Source organism: Falco peregrinus, chromosome 1 (genome assembly GCF_023634155.1).
Source record: "Falco peregrinus isolate bFalPer1 chromosome 1, bFalPer1.pri, whole genome shotgun sequence".
Classification (NCBI taxonomy): domain Eukaryota; kingdom Metazoa; phylum Chordata; class Aves; order Falconiformes; family Falconidae; genus Falco; species Falco peregrinus.
The window spans coordinates 97,142,619-97,159,979 of NC_073721.1; the positions used below are offsets into that span (position 1 = coordinate 97,142,619).

The 17,361-nt window shown below is 43.8% G+C and overlaps 1 long non-coding RNA gene across 1 annotated transcript in view; it reads left to right on the forward strand.

Annotated features, from left to right (window-relative positions):
• Window positions 1–14,919, forward strand: part of LOC114013733 (uncharacterized) — a 99,368-nt gene extending 84,449 nt beyond the window's left edge. Inside the window, exon 3 of the long non-coding RNA XR_003556887.2 lies at window positions 198–14,919. This is a non-coding gene — a long non-coding RNA (uncharacterized LOC114013733). The remainder of the gene's footprint in view (window positions 1–197) is intronic.
• The last annotated feature ends 2,442 nt before the right edge of the window (window positions 14,920–17,361 follow it).

Below are 17,361 nucleotides of genomic sequence, written 5' to 3' on the forward strand. Positions count from 1 at the left end.
AAAAAGTTAATATCAGTATGGATCATTTGTAGGTTTTATCAAAATAGTTTCCTGTTGCAAGAGAATGTTGGATTTTTTCTGTTTCATTTACTTCTTTAACTTAATGTGAAAAATATACAGAGCTGCATGGAATCTGAGCATTAAAATCTATACCTTGGGACACTTCTTGTTCATAATGTGTTGTTTATATTTTTTAGGCAGCCACCCTGAGAGCTTATGAGAATATTTAACCTCTGGATGTGAGCATCTGATTGAAGTGATCACATTACCAGAACTTCCTGAGTTACTGTTCATCAGCTGAGTCCCAGAAACTCACTGCTATCTCACAACCCAAAGTAGGTGTCTGCTTCAGTCCTCAGAGCTACAACTACCTCAAATAACAAATAACCTTTATCTGTCAAAAAACTCCCTCCTCTTGATAATCTACTCTAAAATTTGATTGGGATATGCATGTACGTGGTGCAAGTTGCCTACGAGCAGCTACAACCTCATGGCTTCCACTCGTATGCCCATGTAGTCAAGTTGGCTATTTCAGTCTTTTTTTGGGGGGGGGATAAACTCACTGTGGGCTGCCCATGGGTGTTAAGTTAGCAATAACTATGATGCTGGTCTGGCCTCTTACACACTCATGCAATTTGACTTTGAAATTCCTTCCTCAAAGCCAGTAATGTTGGTAACAAATGTTTTTTGGGAAAAAACTCCAGCTACTCAACATAAAGGATCTAATCCGTGGAGAAGTTGCTACATCCCTTGGCCCCAGAGATAACACAATCTATTCTGGAGAGCATTAGCCTGGAATTCATAATGCAAAGCATCTAGATTTCAGAGGCGAGCTAGAAAATTACATTTTCATTAATGTTTTGACTAATTATTCTCCTACAGCCATGTAGAAAGGTTACCTGGTCTCTTAAATCTGGTATGTATCTAGTATGCTAGCAATTTTCCTTCCTTTTCATTCCTCACAGGACAGAAATTAGACATTGTCATTCCATATTATTTGCGACATGTTGACATTATAATTTAAAAGGATGCAGCAGTTCTGAACAGCTGGAGAGTAATCCTGAACAATCCTTGACAGTTTTCTTTGGAGGATGAATGCCCCTCCCTGGAGAACTGCACAGTCTCTTATTTTAAACTAACAGCTAATTTTAGACAGTTTGCCCTCTTAGAAATGCATGCCACAGAGACTTCTCTACATGGTGAACAGCAGTGACCAGAGATAAGCACCCACACAGAAAAAGAGAGCGCTCTAAAATAGATTTTTCCTCTTCTAAGAGACATGACTTGTTTGCCGTATTGCCTGATGGAGCCAAAGAGAGACTCTCATTGCTGGCTCTCGCTGAGACAGCCCTCCCTTGTGCTATGCAGAGCTGAAAGCTTCTTGAATGCTGCACACGCTTTGAGACTGCTGTGGTTTACTTCTCAGAGGCTTGGGGGGAATTGGTTTAAGCAGAGGGGATTTCCCCCCACCCCACCCAACAGGTTCAGTGTGCTGTGCTTGGAACCTCTTGCCCCTGGAAGGGAGCAGGAAGCAATCTGCAGCAGGGTCATGCATCACCTCCGTCTCCCAAAGGTCTTGGGTGCGATGACATCGAGCAACGGGGACACGAGTCAGAAAACACCTTGTGGAAGATGGAAACCAGTTTCATATGGCTTTGCCTTGTGGGTTTTTGAGGGAAGGGAGAAGGGCGGCCTGGGGGGCATCTCCTCCAGCTGTCTTGCCGGGAGCAGGGGAAGCTGCTGTGCCTGTCGCACAGAGCCCCACCTCTCCTGCCATTCTGCAGCTATGGTCTAGCCTTCAGTACAGGTTCAAACACTCCCTACCAATGAGAAAAAGTCCTGACTTCACATCATCACGCTCCTGGGACATCCCAGGCAAAAGTGCATATGCTGCTTGTAGATGAGACATCAGGCAGGTCTGTGGGGTGATTTGGGTTCAGGTTAAGCATAAACAAAAGCTGCTGAAATGACTATTGCTTTGTCATGTGTCATGCGGTCTGAACAGAAGCTAATCTGGTTTGCAGGAGTCATTGAAAGGACAAGAGAAGTGGTTCTGTGTTGTTACAGGAGCTGGAGACACTGCCAACACAGAAGGGGTGCTCTCCTGAAAAGCTGGCTGTGCTCTGCAGCTCCTCTCTCTGCTGGGTACAGGAGCAAGAGCAAAGAAGGGCTGAAGGGACAAACCTTTTTGTGCCATAGATCGATCAAAAGCCCGCTGTGTTCAAATAGGTGCAAGGCTAGGTCAGACCTGAATTGTGCTCAACCACATTTTTCCTAGATTTGCAGCAGACACTAGTGTGGTCCGTCTGGCCACTGATGGTTGACTCCCATTTCACTGGGACCCCTGAGAGGCTTCAGACTGGCTCTGATGGGGCTTTGGTCTAGCCTTTACTCTGTATAAGTTTTTTTATATGCTGCACATCTCCTCCAGGGAATGATCTGCCTTTTCTGAACAGGAACCACAGCTGGCTGCAGAATAAAAATGTCTGGAGTTGTGCTATGCTGGATGCTGTGCCCTGTGTTTTCCCTGTGAGGGCAAAGTCATCACTGGTTTCAAGGACAACAGCTTGAGGTCCCTTCTTCAGCTGTCATTCAGGAGTTTGCCTCACGGTTCCTACCAGTGAAATATTTCTACCAAACGAGGATAGTGCTCCAAAGAGGAAAGTCTGACAGAAAAAAAACACAGAGTTCCTGGTTCTTATTTCTCTAATTAAAAATTACTCCCTTCAGCACTCAAAGCTCTAATCTGGGTGTAATACCTTTCAAGAAGAGAATGCTTCCCTTGCAGAGTTTAGAGCAGCAAGCTTCAAAATCCAGGTTTTGGATAGAGGTGTTTGAAAACAGTTCCACTGTATCTCTTTTGTAGTTGGAGGAGCCGATAAGACATGCAAAAGAAAACCCTGTGAATGTAAAGAGACTGAGTGGACTGATATAAATCCAATTCTGCAAGATCTGTGCTGAGAGGACTTGGTCACAGGAGTAGTGCTGTTCCTGCGAAGAAGCATTTTCAGGCACCAGTTCCCAGTATAGCACATGGAGGAGCAGAACAGTATTACCCTGTGTTGTGCCTTGGGGCCCACTGGGATGGGAGATGGAGCTGTTCGAACACTTGTCTGTGTGCAGGCACTCGAGTGAACATATAAAGCGTGTGTGCCAATGCTGAAGGGCTTACAGGACTCAGGTGTTTGCACCTGATAAAAAGCCAGGACAAGTGTTGTGGGAGTGAGGGAGTCTGAAGAGGACAAGTCAAGACTCAGTCTCTTTCCCTGAATGATTCATTGCCCTAAAAAACAGAATGTGAACTGTATTTTTCATTAAGGACCAGGTTCCCCCAGCTAAGAGAGAGCCCCAAGAGCATTTCCCCTGTACACGGGAACGAAGGGGACTGAAGCAAAGTAATTTTCTGAGGTCCTTCTGAACTTGTTCTCAAGCAATTGCTAGACATGTGAGCTCAGCCAGTTACCTATGCCTCCATAAAGAAGAAGGTAAAATACAATAAAATGGCTTAGCAGAGTTTTTAAACCCTGATATCGCTATCGATATGCCATGGAAAGTGGACAGTGGTGGATAGTAACAGTGCAGTGCCCTCAGGTCGGTCTTCTTGTGCTGAGATATAGGAAGTGTCTGAACAAGTCCAGTCTTACTAGAAACTGTCCTCTGGAGCACATCAACCCTGTTCATCATGGTCCTTCAGATTAGCTCACTGCCTCATTACCCTCTCCATCACAGCTCTAAGTATGGAGTTGATGCAAGTCTAATTAACAACCTGTGATGTGATCCAGGACACATGGTGGAAAACCATGTCCAGGCCAAAGGTTCAGTGAGTCTTGACAACTCTGCTCTTTGAATGAGGTTGAGATCCTCTCCTAATGTCACACAAGTCTTTGCAAAACATTCCTGGGACAGCCTGATGGGGAGACATCAAGGGCATTGGGTGGAAGAAGGACTGGTGGGAAATACAAGAATACTCCTGCCTGATGGCTCCTGGGCCATGAAATCCTCTGAACTCGTCCAGCAGATCTCCCAGGACCTGATTCTACCCTCTCATCCAGTGGCTGGAGGCCTCCTGGAGCCAGTGGACCCTGATGGCGATTAGTAGAGCAGAACACTGGTGTGGGGGGCTTGTTCCTGCAGTGTCTTAATGGCCATATGTGCAATTAGAGGCATGAACAATTCTGGCCCCAAATAGCTCTCTCCAAACCAAGGCTGGTACTACTTGGGAAGGAAAAATCTGTATCTCCCCATGGCCTCAAGCCTTCCTCAGGGATGGAGCTGTCTTTACCTGTGGAAATGCATCCTAAAATGCTTTTGAAAGCCGGAGTCCTCTCCTGCTTGCTTCATCCACTGGCAACAGAAGACATCCTTTCCAGGATAGAAAGAAAAACAGAACCCCCTCCTTTTTTTCTTTCTTCTTTGCACATTTTCAATTGAAATAGCTTTGTGCAAGCTATACTGAATGCACTGCAAATCTCTTTGCATGGTTAAAGTTGATTGATTGGGGTTGGAAGTGAAAATTAAAAAACGGCAGCAGTTAACAAAATACAAATAGCCTCTCTTGGGCCTTGCAGATGATGGAGCACAAACCGAGATGCCTGAGCTGATTCTGCCTTGAGGAGGACCACCTCCTTCACCTTAGGTTAAACACTCAAGAGCAGAGATGGCTTTTGGAGGGAGGGGGTTGTCCTGAAAATAATGTGTATATAATCCTCAAGATAATCAATTTCTTACAGATGCTTTGTAAACTTTTGTGTTCAAGAGCGCAAGCCATAGTACTTTTTAAATCCCTAGGGGTTGTACTTGATATCTGTTTGTTATTTCTTAATGCTAGTCGATCTTTTTTTCCCCCTGTTTTTTTAAAGCTTGCAGCAATAAGCCTGAGACTTGCGTTGGCAGTCGCCACCACTTCTGCCATTCTGCAGTGAACTTTGTGCGCGTTTTCATATTCCTTTTCTTACACTCCTGATAAAAGCATTATCAGGGAAATTCAAAAGCAAGCAGAAAACTGGCATAGCTAATTTAGGCTAATTAGTATGGCAGAAGCTGAGTCTTGTACTTCAGAGGTTCCCATGCCCTCCCATGTCTCCACCTGATCGCCTTGTCCAGCAGCAAACCCAGGAGGCAGCTCCAATTATATCATAACCTCTTCAAACACCAAGCCACTCAAGCTAATTTTATCCTATTAAACAGACTGAAGGATTCAGAAGAAAGGTTCTACCCCAAAAGCTTCAATTACCAGTGTCCCTGATTACCATCTTTACAATCCTATATGCTACAGTTAAATACTTTTTTGCTTAGTGTTGCTTTCTTGATTTAGATGAAAAGCGAGTATTAAGAGCATGTCTTTTCAACTCAAGCAAGTGACATTCATAAAAAAAAAGGAACCTCTCTTGTTATTAGCGTGTATAATCAAAGTCAAGTTTAGAACCGTTCAAAGACAATGTAATTGGGGAAATGTAAACATCCCCTCTCATCTGGTGGCATTTAAAGCAGCCACAGGTAACTGCCAATATAGCAGTGATGGCCAGAAGTATTAGGTCTAGAGGAAAAAAATATAAAAGAAAACAGCAGGATCTCCTGAAACAAGGAAATGTCAAACGGTGTTTGAATTAAATCTCATGTCACTAATCAGCAATAAAGACAGAAAATAACCTCTAAGGTATTGATTGAGCTGGTTCATCCTTCCTTGCACCAATAAGTGGTAGACGTTGGCTGTGAGCATACAGTCACGCCTGGTCCCAGATGTGTCTGGGCTTAGGGCAGTGCACAAATGTTCCTCCCTCTGTCCCAGTTCTGATGGTGGCCTGGAGCCACTCTCCATCCCCATGACAGTCCTTCTCTGCTGGCCATGCCCATGGGAGGTGGGAGCTCACCGGAGAAACACTGCCATTTTCCTGGCCAGTGCCTCCTGCAAGGGGGTTGCAATCTTGGCTGATGACTCCAGGTGCTGCTATAATTCAAATAATACTTGTGATCCAGGCTATTATTTTTAACAACGGAGATGGAAATTGAAAGAATATATGTCATATGACCATCAAATTAACCCTTCTCTGAACACTGAACTTGGGAGGAGTTCAGCTGACAGCAGTACCTGTTAGGACAGCATTTATATGGCAACAATATGAGAATATCTATCATCTGGGAAATTCAGTAGCACAAGTCATAGTAAAAACACATCTCACTTTTTTTAAAGTGAACTTTTTCTTCGCCTTCCGTAAATAGACTAATTTTACTTATTCCTTTTCTTCCACAGACAGTAATTGTTTTTAACAGACTTACGACTTCATATTCTTGTTTTCTTTCAGCATCATCCCAACTTGTTAGCTCCCAGTCCATCATGAGCTGGAGGTGTTTGGGGGTTGGATTTCACTTCTGATCTACTCATCCTCCCAGCTTAAAATGAGAATTTTTCTTTCTGTCTAGAAACAAACAAACAAACAATTTCTGTCATTTAACATAAATTGAATGAGTTTCACCCAATTGCCCGCTTTTTGGGCGATATGGAAGTGCTATTGTCTGCAGACAATGATTCTCATGCAAATGAAACAACAGCTAAACAAGAGTCCTCCCTATCTCTGTTTGGGCCAATTTTCTTAACGTTTCAGCAAAGCTTAATCTGTTGGCAGAAGTGTTTAGGCCCATTAACAGCTAAAGTCACAGAGTCCACAACTCACCCTGCTGACAGTAAACACGGAATTTGAGGAATGGCCTTTAAACAATGGCTAAGCCACAAACCATTTTGTCATCAAATGCTGTGAAAGGCATATAGGCTGATGATTTTCTTCCTTGGGTTACAGTGATTTGAAAGACTGGCTTCCCTCCCCTGAGTCCCCAGCACCCTCCAGGCTTGGGTTACAGCTGTTTTATTTGCCTTTCCAGCCCTACAGCTGTGGGATGAGTTATGCAGGTGTGCTCCCAACAAATAAGTCATTCCGAGGCTTCGTATTATTTATTTGTATTGACCATCTCAGAGGCCAGGGCCCAGGACAACGCCACGCTCCATGCCCCGCAGGGCAGATTCCTGGATTTATTTTAGTTCAGGGAACACTGCACCCGGGTCTTCCCCTAACAGTGTCGCAGACAAAAAGGCAAAACTTACCCTGGGGGAGAGAAATAAATGGTAATTGTTACATAAAATAAATTGCTAAATAAACCCCATAAAACTTGCATCTCTTTGGCAGGGATGGGATGAAGAGGGGGTGTGTGGACACTGGGGCTGCTCACCCCACCGTGTTTCTCAGTTACAGGCTCTACTGGGCAGTGCCAAAGGGAATCCCTTTGCACCCCACTGCCTGAATGGCACTCAGACGTATCCCCTTCCCCTGGGGAAAGATGCACAGCCAAAATGGTGGTACGTGGCTGCAACCCAAAAGAGGACATGGGCAACTTTTTAGCTGGAGTTGCTTGGAAAATACAGTTCTGAGAACTCATGATGCCAATGCCAATGCCATGCCAACACTGATGCCATGCCAACACCTCTTGCCTCTCATATGCTTTTCCCAAGCTGAGCTAGAGTGTGCATCTAGCAAAGAACTGAAAGCAATGTGTTACAGACTCTGCTGTTGTCCTTCCCATGGTGGAAGTTGGGAGAAGGTGCCGCACCACCATTTCCCACCCAAATTGTCCTCACCTGCCCTCTTGCCAGAAAACAGTGGAGAAACCAGAAGAGATGGTAAGGACTGAGGGTCAAAATAATCTCCCTTCACACCTGGCTCAAAGATCACCAAAGGCAACAGACTGAGCAAACCAGCATTAGTACTGAAGGTCCATTCCCAGATAAACCGTAAGTGCTAAACCAGGCTTCTGGTGCAGAGTTCTTCTCTACTGATTCTCCTCAGGAGAAACCAAAGAACAGGGAGGGGAAGAGAGCAGCGAGGAGCAGAGCAGGTACCAAAATGCTCTTTGGCTGCATATGCAGATATACCATACTTGGACTTGTTCAGGCTCCAACCAAACTACGTTGCCTCCACCAGTGCCAGGAGGGATCTCCATCAGCATTATCAGGGAATGCGAGAGAAGGAAGGAGAAGAAAGATGGAGTGGGAGAGAACCACCTGTGCCAGCAACGCAGCGTTAGGCGCCAGCCTGCAGCCAGCTTCATGGCAGGACTCTTTGTCATGCCACAACTCTGGACTGTCCACATTTCACTCCTCCACCTCTGACATTCATTGCCATTCAGGGCAGATGAAAACACCGGGTTATTTTAGTATGGTGACATCTGGGCAACATTTTGGCGGTTCTTCTCCCCAATTTTGGTATAGATTGGCTGAAAGTTTTCAACTAAAATTTGTTTTCCCCAGTAAACTAGTTCTGTAGCGGAAAAAACTCTGGGTTTTGTTGGAATAGAAATTAAATTAAACAAAAAATAATAAAATAAAATAGATTTTTTTAAAAAGGGTGAAATAAGAAGGCTTGTGGCCAAATTCTTTTGCCCTTTGAGGTACCATTTCTCATTTCTTAAAATAAATGCTACAGTGGTCCATGGCAATTTTAAAAAAATGAAAATTGGTATCAGTCACCCTATTAAATGGTGTTATTCCTCCATGCCAACCTTGTTTCATTTATATCTTTAGACCATCATGGTTACAGTGACACTGATGCTAACTGCTAATTAAATGTGGGAGGAAAGAAGGCTGTGAGGCATTTTTACAGATGGAAATTGGGAACAACTCAATGTGATGTCAGTATCAGGCAGTAGGGGTGAGATGAGAAATTAATTTTTCCATAGATCCTTCTGTATAATTCTCAGTAATGTGGTGCCATATACCCACACCTGTGTGAGGAGATGGTTGTTGGATGTGGTGTTGCCTGGTGGCACACGAGAACATATGTCCCACCTCCTGGTCTGGTGCCACTATCCCTCCTTGCAGCCCTTCACACAAGTGTTTAACTACAATTCCAGCTTTTCCTTGACTTCACATTCAAGCTGATGTGAACAGATGGAGACCCAGGATATGAATTAGATGAATGAGAGTAGGGAGCATAAGGAAAGGATGAAAACCAAGAGTTTAGCGTGGAGCAGACACCTCTATCAGCAGTACTAAGGCCACAGTGATGTATTTTGCCACAAGGGTGTGACAGAAGCACTCCATGAAGGCCACTTTTGACTGGACTGAAAAATCTTTTCCCTAGTCCTCGCATACTAAAGAGTCCTTATAATTCCCAAAATACCAGTCAGAAACACCCTTTGGAAACAAAGTGAAGTTTATGCAACAATTGAGCCTTTTGATCTACAGGGCAGTATCAAAGAGGGGATTTAATCAAATTTTAAAAAGAAACAAGCAATAAAACTCAGATCAAACTCTGTGCATATTTTTGCCTATTTCTGACAGTCCTTAACATTTCTTGGAAGAGCTTTCTCTAAAATGAATAAATAAATCACCATCTTAACCCTAGAGCAGGACTCCCTCGCTCTATGTACTCGTACACACAAACACACACTCACTTGCATACACAAACAAAATGCCTACAGTAAATCAGTTTGCAAGACATGATTCTGCAAGACCCTGATGAGGATGTCCTGATGAGGAGGCGTCCCAGGGTACCTGCAGGACTGTGGTGGGAGGGAGACCCCCAATGTCTGGCTGACCAAAATGAGGAGGCACAGCTGGCACAGCGAGATGGGGCACATGGAGGGCCAGGCAGGTTGGTATGTGGCAGCTGATGCAAGGCATGCTCGGACCCTGAACACCCTGTTAAAATTATATCAGGTTTTAGAGAAAAACTGAAGTCCAGTGAAATGGGAAGAAACTTTTTACTTTGTTTGCTGCTGTCTGTTGGGTGTGTGCCTTCAAGGCCAGGACCATCGTTAGGTGTGCACAGTGGTTAGATGGAGGTAAGCAGATGCTGCAGATCTTTATACCTTACCGTTTGCAGGGTGTACAGCGCTTTTCAGCCTCCTCGTGGAATGATGCCTCTCATGGGACCCCCACACTTGTAGTTTTGCATCTTAAGAGGAGGAAGGGCTCATTTTGGGGAATGGGGCTTTCTGCCTTTTTACCTCTTCTCTTTGATTAGAGGATGTGAAAAGAGAAGCCTGATTAAAACCTATTCATCTAAGGACTTGGGTAAGAGATGTTAAATGAATTACAGAACTTAAAATTACTGGAACTATCGGAGAGACAGACAGACAAGCAAAATTTGGCATGTTCTGAGCACATAAGGACACATTAGCTAATTTGGAAGTTTTCACTCCTGTTCTAGAAAGTCAGAAGATTTCATAGTTTTCTGTTTTGAGGGAGGTATAAATTAAAGCTGGATATTTTGCTGATAAATTATTCTCTCTTTGGGGCTCTACCACAACTGAAAATGATCTCAGTGTTTACAGCTTAGTCCCAGTTCATCAGAACTTGCCGTCGGAGACATCACATTGTATTTCTGCCTGCAAGTGAAGTCAGAGTTAATATCCCTGCGTGGTCTAGGGTCCTTTTGGTGGGCAGATGGACCTTCTGTCCCTAAACAAGGGGGATGGCTCTACTGCAAAGTGAGGTGCAGGCTTAAAGCATACCTCTTCGGGGAAAGGGTGGCATCCCAAGCACAAGGCTGTCAGCCTTGCCAAGTTCTCTGCAGGGTATTAGGAGCTTCTTTTTAGTTGCCTAAACCTGGCCACTCAAACTTTGCAAGCACAAATATTCACCCCAAATGTGAGCATGGCATGAATCAAGCAATAAAAGTTAATCAGCATCATTAAATCTGTCAGACCAGCAGGTTATTAAAATTACCACTATTCACTCTGAAAATGGGAACAAAAAATTATGCTCCAGCTTTCTGAGCCTGTTTGTCTTGTTTTCCCACACTGCTTATGAATTACTACAGTACATTACAATGTCCTCTATCCATCTTCATTAGCATTGTGAACAAATTGTATTGGGCTGTAATGCAGTGTTTTTTTGGTATTGTACGAACATATATGATGTACAGAAAATGGGCAATTTAATATGAAAAGAATATTGTGCCTCAGAATTTTTATTTTCTAAACAGTCATTTCAGTTGGGAATTATTGCATGATTTGTGCATAATTTCTCATGGATAGTTATTTAAATATAAATAGGGAAAATATATAATTCCATATGGTGGCTATCTACCCTTTCTTGATGCCTCTCCATATTTTTAATAGTGCAATAAACAAAAGATAAAAACATCTCTAAGCCACACACTAGTCAAAAGAAGATAATTGTGCCTGTATGTGTTTATTGTAATTTGAATGTGCTTCAATTAACTTTCCTCAATATTTCCCAGTTCTTTTAAAAGAAACTTAAATTAGTTTTTATTTTGTGAAATTTGTTTTCTGTGCAATGAGAAAAAAACCCCACAAACCAATGTCTTTGTTTACCTCATTATGGATACATCCTATCCAGGAGCAAAGCTCCAACTCTTTATTCCCAACAATCTTTTTTTTTTTTTTTTCCATTCTCACATGCTTCTTATTATACTTTAAGTAAAAATATCAAATTTCCAGTGCTCCCTACGAAGAGACAGTTCAGCATCCTTCAATATATCACATATCAAAGTGTGGTAAAACATGAAAATGTCAGAAAAGCAAACTCTTACAGTTTTGCACTGCAGCCACTTTTAAAAGATGAGAATTTATTACCCTTTCCTGCTACAAATCATCAGGGTGACCGGAACAGAGAGAGTATATATAGAATGCTTGTTGTAATTAACCTTGAGGCTTTTATTTAAACAAGGTCAAACATTTTAACAGCTTTATAAATCAAGGTTGGGTCCGCACGGCTCCATAGTATCAGACTAATGACAAAATGCACATGGAATACATAATAAACAGCATTTATTTACAGAAAATATATCCTGCAAGCTTCAGAGAGACACACCTGCTGGCTGACGTAGCACCAAGACACAGCTCCAGCCCCAACCGAACCACCCCAAGGTGAATGGTGTAAACGTGTTTTTAGTATGTGCTACAAGGAGCCAAGCCCAGGTATGGGTAAATTAGGTCATTTGCAAGCTAACTGCATTTTTAGTGCAATTGCAAAATGACAGAAGGTAGGTCACAGTCATCCCAATATCTGCAGTTCTGTCCTTAATGTTCTCTGATTTTTATTTACTTTTTCTACTACTACTTCAGTTAGGTTTTACTGGAAGGAAAGGGAAGGAGGACATCTGCATTAAGATGAACTGTTTTTTCTCAGCAAGTAGCTACCCAGGAACCTTTATCAATCTCTAAAAATAACACCCTTGGGATTCCTCCACCCATCCATCCTGGGTTATCTCCTTCTTCCTAATAAAAAACGGCCATCAGGAGTAATTTTTTTGAATGAAGGACATCACACTAGGCTTTCTATTTTGCACTCTAAATAAACAGTAGCTTTCAAGTCGCCCACGTTCATCACTTCACTTGCTCTTCAGTGTACCAGAGTGAAATGAAGAATATCACAAGCCACAGCGCCTGACGTGGCTGCTTTACACCACGGTTTGCTCTGCGGACATCCCTTACCAAGTCAAGAGGAGCCCCATGTGGACAATAGATGCCTGCTCTATTGGTGTGACCCACCAGTCTTAAAATAGCTGGTATAATTTCCCTTAATGATACAGATAATTCCTCCTCAAATATTTCTTGGCTCTTCAGTGTTTTCTCTTAGCCCCATGGTGTAGGAGTTACACAGACACAAAGGGCTACTCATTATTCACCATGCTCGCCCTCTTAAACTTCACACCTGGGTTGCCACCACCACCTCTCAGTATGAGCTGGGGGTCCCTGGCAGCGTCAGTATGGCTGCAGTCAGGATCGACACCTGAACCTCCTCCCTTTCACCGGCCATGGTGTATTGCATCACATCACAGCCAACCAACAAAAATGCCCCGTCTCACCAGGGCCAACAGTGGGGACCAAACTGGGTGAAGAAAAACATTTTTTGGTGTCTGCGTTCACCTTTTTAATTGACTTCTTTCATTTGTTCCCCTTCTGTGCCCTCTGATTATAAGCACTCAAGCGGCTGTTGTAACCCCCAGGAAAAAAAAAAACCACAAACACCACCACAACAACCAGTTGTGCTAAATGAGATATTTATGTGTGGGTGTTTAAGTATCCACGTGAAGCAAATTTCTACCCTCTTCTCATCAGAATGGGAACCAGACCATGTGAGTGATGTGACCAATTACCACTGAGCACCCCAGAGCAGCTCCTGAATATTCACGTCCAATTGCTACTTCGGTGGAACAATTGGTTTGAACAGTTTGAAAAGGCAATGATGTCAAATGTGTGGAGTGATTAAACGCAGCAATGAGCTGAAAAAGAAGCTCTGTTTCCTTCCCAGGGTAATTCTGCTGTCAAATTTTGCTCTGATGGGAGCAGGAAACACCCAGATCTTATCAGGGCAAGGTGCAGCTGAGTTTCGGAGGCAGCATGGAGTGGGACATGTGTGGGAGCTTTGACATGGGTGCAGAAAGTCAAATGCCTCCTCTTCACCCCTGAACCTCACGCATAACCACACTTCTACCCCAGGCAGAGCAACGCACATCTTGCAAGCACACTGTGATGCAAATGTAATTTGGATCAAAGATTTTTAGGGCCAAGTATCTGGGAGTCTAACGGTCCGGGTAAATGGCAAAGGCTATGTGGTTTTCATCAATATCAGCCACATTTGGGAGCTCTTCTGCTTTCTGTATAAGGAACATGTTAAGCGCACAGTCCTGCTGCTTGGTGCATGCCTATTTCTGTCATCAACAAAATGGCCTATACTATTTTAAAAAATTAATTCTCCCATTCAGCTCTTTCCTGTTTTAAAAAAATGCATATACCATACATTATAGTTCAGTAGTAGCCCCAGTTTTATGACAGAGTCATACAGATCCAAGCGTTAGGAGAAACAGCATTTTTCAGTTGTAGTACACGGAGAGGTCTGTGGTTCCCAGATGGCAGAAGGGAGCTGGGAGCACATAGGAGGAGAAAAAAGTAATACATCCTCCAGGATCATATCTTATGCTGAGCCCTTGTCAGAGAGAGTGGGCACAGAAATGCTGCCCATCTCCAGCTGCTCAGGTCTGGGGCCAGCTCTGAAAACAATTTTTCTCCTCCTGGTCCCCTTTGGGGAAAGTGATTGTGCATACTCTTGTACAAAAAAAATAATAAAATAGTTTTTCCTTAAGAAGCGTCTCCCACACATTTTGTGAATGTGCAAAAAGCTTCTTAAACATGATGCAGGAGGCTGAGATGAGGAAATAGCCTGTATAAAATCCTCCCTGAAACCAGGGAACTTTTTCTTTTCCTTTCTTCTTGTTTCTATGCAGAGATCTGAGCTAATTTTTCCTATCCATAGGCTCCCCCCACACCCTCAAAAAAAAAAAGGGGGGGGGGGAGACTGTATTCACTAATTATACATCCTGAAAAGAATTTGGTTCAGTGTAAGATGATCCTAGTGATATGCTAATCCTTTTTTCTGCTTGGTGCAGCCTGAAGCCTGTGTCTAACATTTTTTTCAACTGTATGACAATAAAAGTTGTGGCAACAAAAGAAATAAATGGGCAGCTAAAGAAGGTATGGCTGAAACACATGGCAGACTAGTTCTCTCCTCTCCTTCTGGCTGCTCTTTTGTAGGCTCTGGTTTGGTATCCTCAAGTCAATAGCCGAAAGCCAGCCACCTTAGCAACTTAGTATGACACCCAAGCCCTCTCTCTTTACATTCATGAATAGTCAGCAAGCAGCAGACAAAATAGAACTAATCTTTTTTGACAGAATTGTTCAATTTTAGAGGAAAGGCTTTTGAGGCACCTTTCATACATTTGCAGAATATGAGACAACAATGGCCACCATCACATTTTACAAAAGGACGACCAGGGGTGTGAGCGCGCACACATGCATGCACAACAGCCATTTCGATAAAATATTGCAGCTAAGTTCAAGCGGTTGCAGGATATGCCCATTGTTAGGGGGAAAGCTGGCAGGCAAGAAAAAATAAATAAATTATATATAAAAAATCTCCATTGTTTTGTCACTGATTATTAAACATACACATTGTGATAACGTTGGATAAGGGTTATTTGTCTTGATTAGCCAAAGTTAAGAGAGCTGATTAATATCTACTCTTTAATTTCCTGTCATGGGCTGATAACTTCATCCTTTTTTTTTTTTTTTTTTTTTTTTTGACCAATGATACTTATTGTGAAATGCATTCAATCCAGCAGGTTCTTGCCTGCATTTAAAAGCTGGTTTTGCCATTTCAAAATCCTGTAACACAGCAGCCACTCACAAGTCTAGTATGTGCAGAGAAGGACATTCCTCTTTTTCCCTTCCCGCCATTTAATGCAAGCCATTTCTCTATCTCCAAATACAGTCTGAGCAGGAAAGAGAAATTAATATTAATAGTAGTAGTAATAGTAGTAATAATAATAATGGTGATAATAATAATAATGATAAATCTACCCAGTCTATGGGCAAAAACAGAAGTTAGCAACATGGTCCATGCAGCTGCAACACTACATTTAAAATTCAGTTTACTCCTAGGAAGAGGGCTAATCCTGCCCCTGTAATTCCCTACAGCCAAAATGTACCCCCCTCCCTGAGTGACAGTGCAATGCAAAGACACTCGCACGCTTATCTTCCCCAACCAGATGGCCGACTTGGATCAATGCACACACGCCACGATCAATGGGAGCGATAAAGAATTAGGAAAACAGTGGTACATGCTCCCAGAAAGCTTGTACACTGCATAATTATTTTATGATTCTACACATGGCTACATGTGATACTGGAGTCAAGAAGGAAAAGGATAATTAGAGAGCCAGAAAGCACCCGTACTGCACTACACACTTTGTCAGTCAGCAGTTCCCACTCGGCTCAACTCACCACCGTTATCTCCTCTCCTGCCCCCTTGCAAACGAATTTAGGCAATATGTAAAATATTAGGGGGAAGTGGCTTCTGGGTTACAGAGATGGGATACAGGAGATTATTGTGTCCTGTGATATGACAGCAAAAGTTTTTGTCTGAGGGATGGGGTTGCCTGCACAAGCATCGCTTGGGGAGTGGAGTGTGGGGTGGCATCCGCAGGGCACAGGGGTACCTGTGACAGGCAGGGGCTCTGTCTGAACCCTTCTAGGGCTTTGTTGGGAGAGGGATGTATCTGTCCATTCAATAAATATAGCTGTATGTGTTACTCTCTGGGTTTGGGATTTTTTTTTTCCTGTTTTCCTCCTGGCAGCATATTTGTGATTGGCTCCTTGTATCCAGCCTATTTGCCACCTCGCTGCTGAACAGAAAGGGGGGTGGGGTGGGGGTGGGGTGGTGGGAAGCTACCCCCTACTCAACTGATCAAATGACACAGAATAAATATCAAAGCATGGATGGTTACAACTGTGAATCTGGATGCCAAAGAGCACATGACCGAGATTAGGGAGCAGAACAATGCCAGGCAGAAAGCTGCCCTTCATGGCAAGGCAGGCAGCGAGAAATCACCGTGCTAAGCACTTGGCAAAAACACCTCGTCACTGCCCGACGCCACCAACACGTCCTCGCCCTGCTGGCACTGGGTGTCATACCACCCTGAAATTGCTGATGGGGACAGAGGGAGGACAAGGAGATGGGCTGCCATCAGCATCGGAGGCCAAGATGGGGCACCCTTCTCCCTCCAAGTGGCCCTGGGGACATGACCTTCTTGCTGGCCGTCAGGCTGGCGCTGGGACCTGGGGTCATGACATGGTGCTGCTGTGCATGGGGCGAGCTGTGTAGGACATACCTGAAAAGGGTTATGGAGAGTTCACTCACCAACCAGCCAAGGAGCAGAGGGGTGTGATGGAGAGCTGGAGCTCAAAGGGGAATGGAGTAGGGATCCCCATCCCTTCTGTGGCTGCCTCTCCTCCTGGGGTCTCAGTGCACACTGCAGAGATGTCATCTTTGGAGACCATGGTCCAGAGACACCTGTCCAGGCCCTTCTGCAGTGATGTGGCAGAGGAATTCACCTCGCATCTCCTCCTCCCTGTTCCAGCCTGCCCTCCCAACATAAACAGGACCAAAAAGCACCTTTCAGTAAAATAAATGAACAGACCTTGTGATGGTGACGTGCGTGGAAACATTAGTTTTGAACATGAAGGTTTAAAATAGGGAACTGAGATCTCTCCTCTTGGCATTTGACTTAAGACCAGAACCCAGAACCCTTGCCCTGACATGCAGAGCAAAACATCTCTGATGTGTACTCAGACTAAAAGTTACCTCTAAAGCATCTGCACTTTACTCTTCTCCTCCCTTCAAACACACATCATTGTGTGGGCATCAAACTGCAGTGGCTTCACCGGTAGAAACCACCACTGTGAGCATATCTATGAGGCTGGACTGGTGACGACAGTGAGATGCATGACAACTCATTAAACCGGTTACTGCTGCTCTAGCCCTGAACACACATTGCTGCTTGTTCA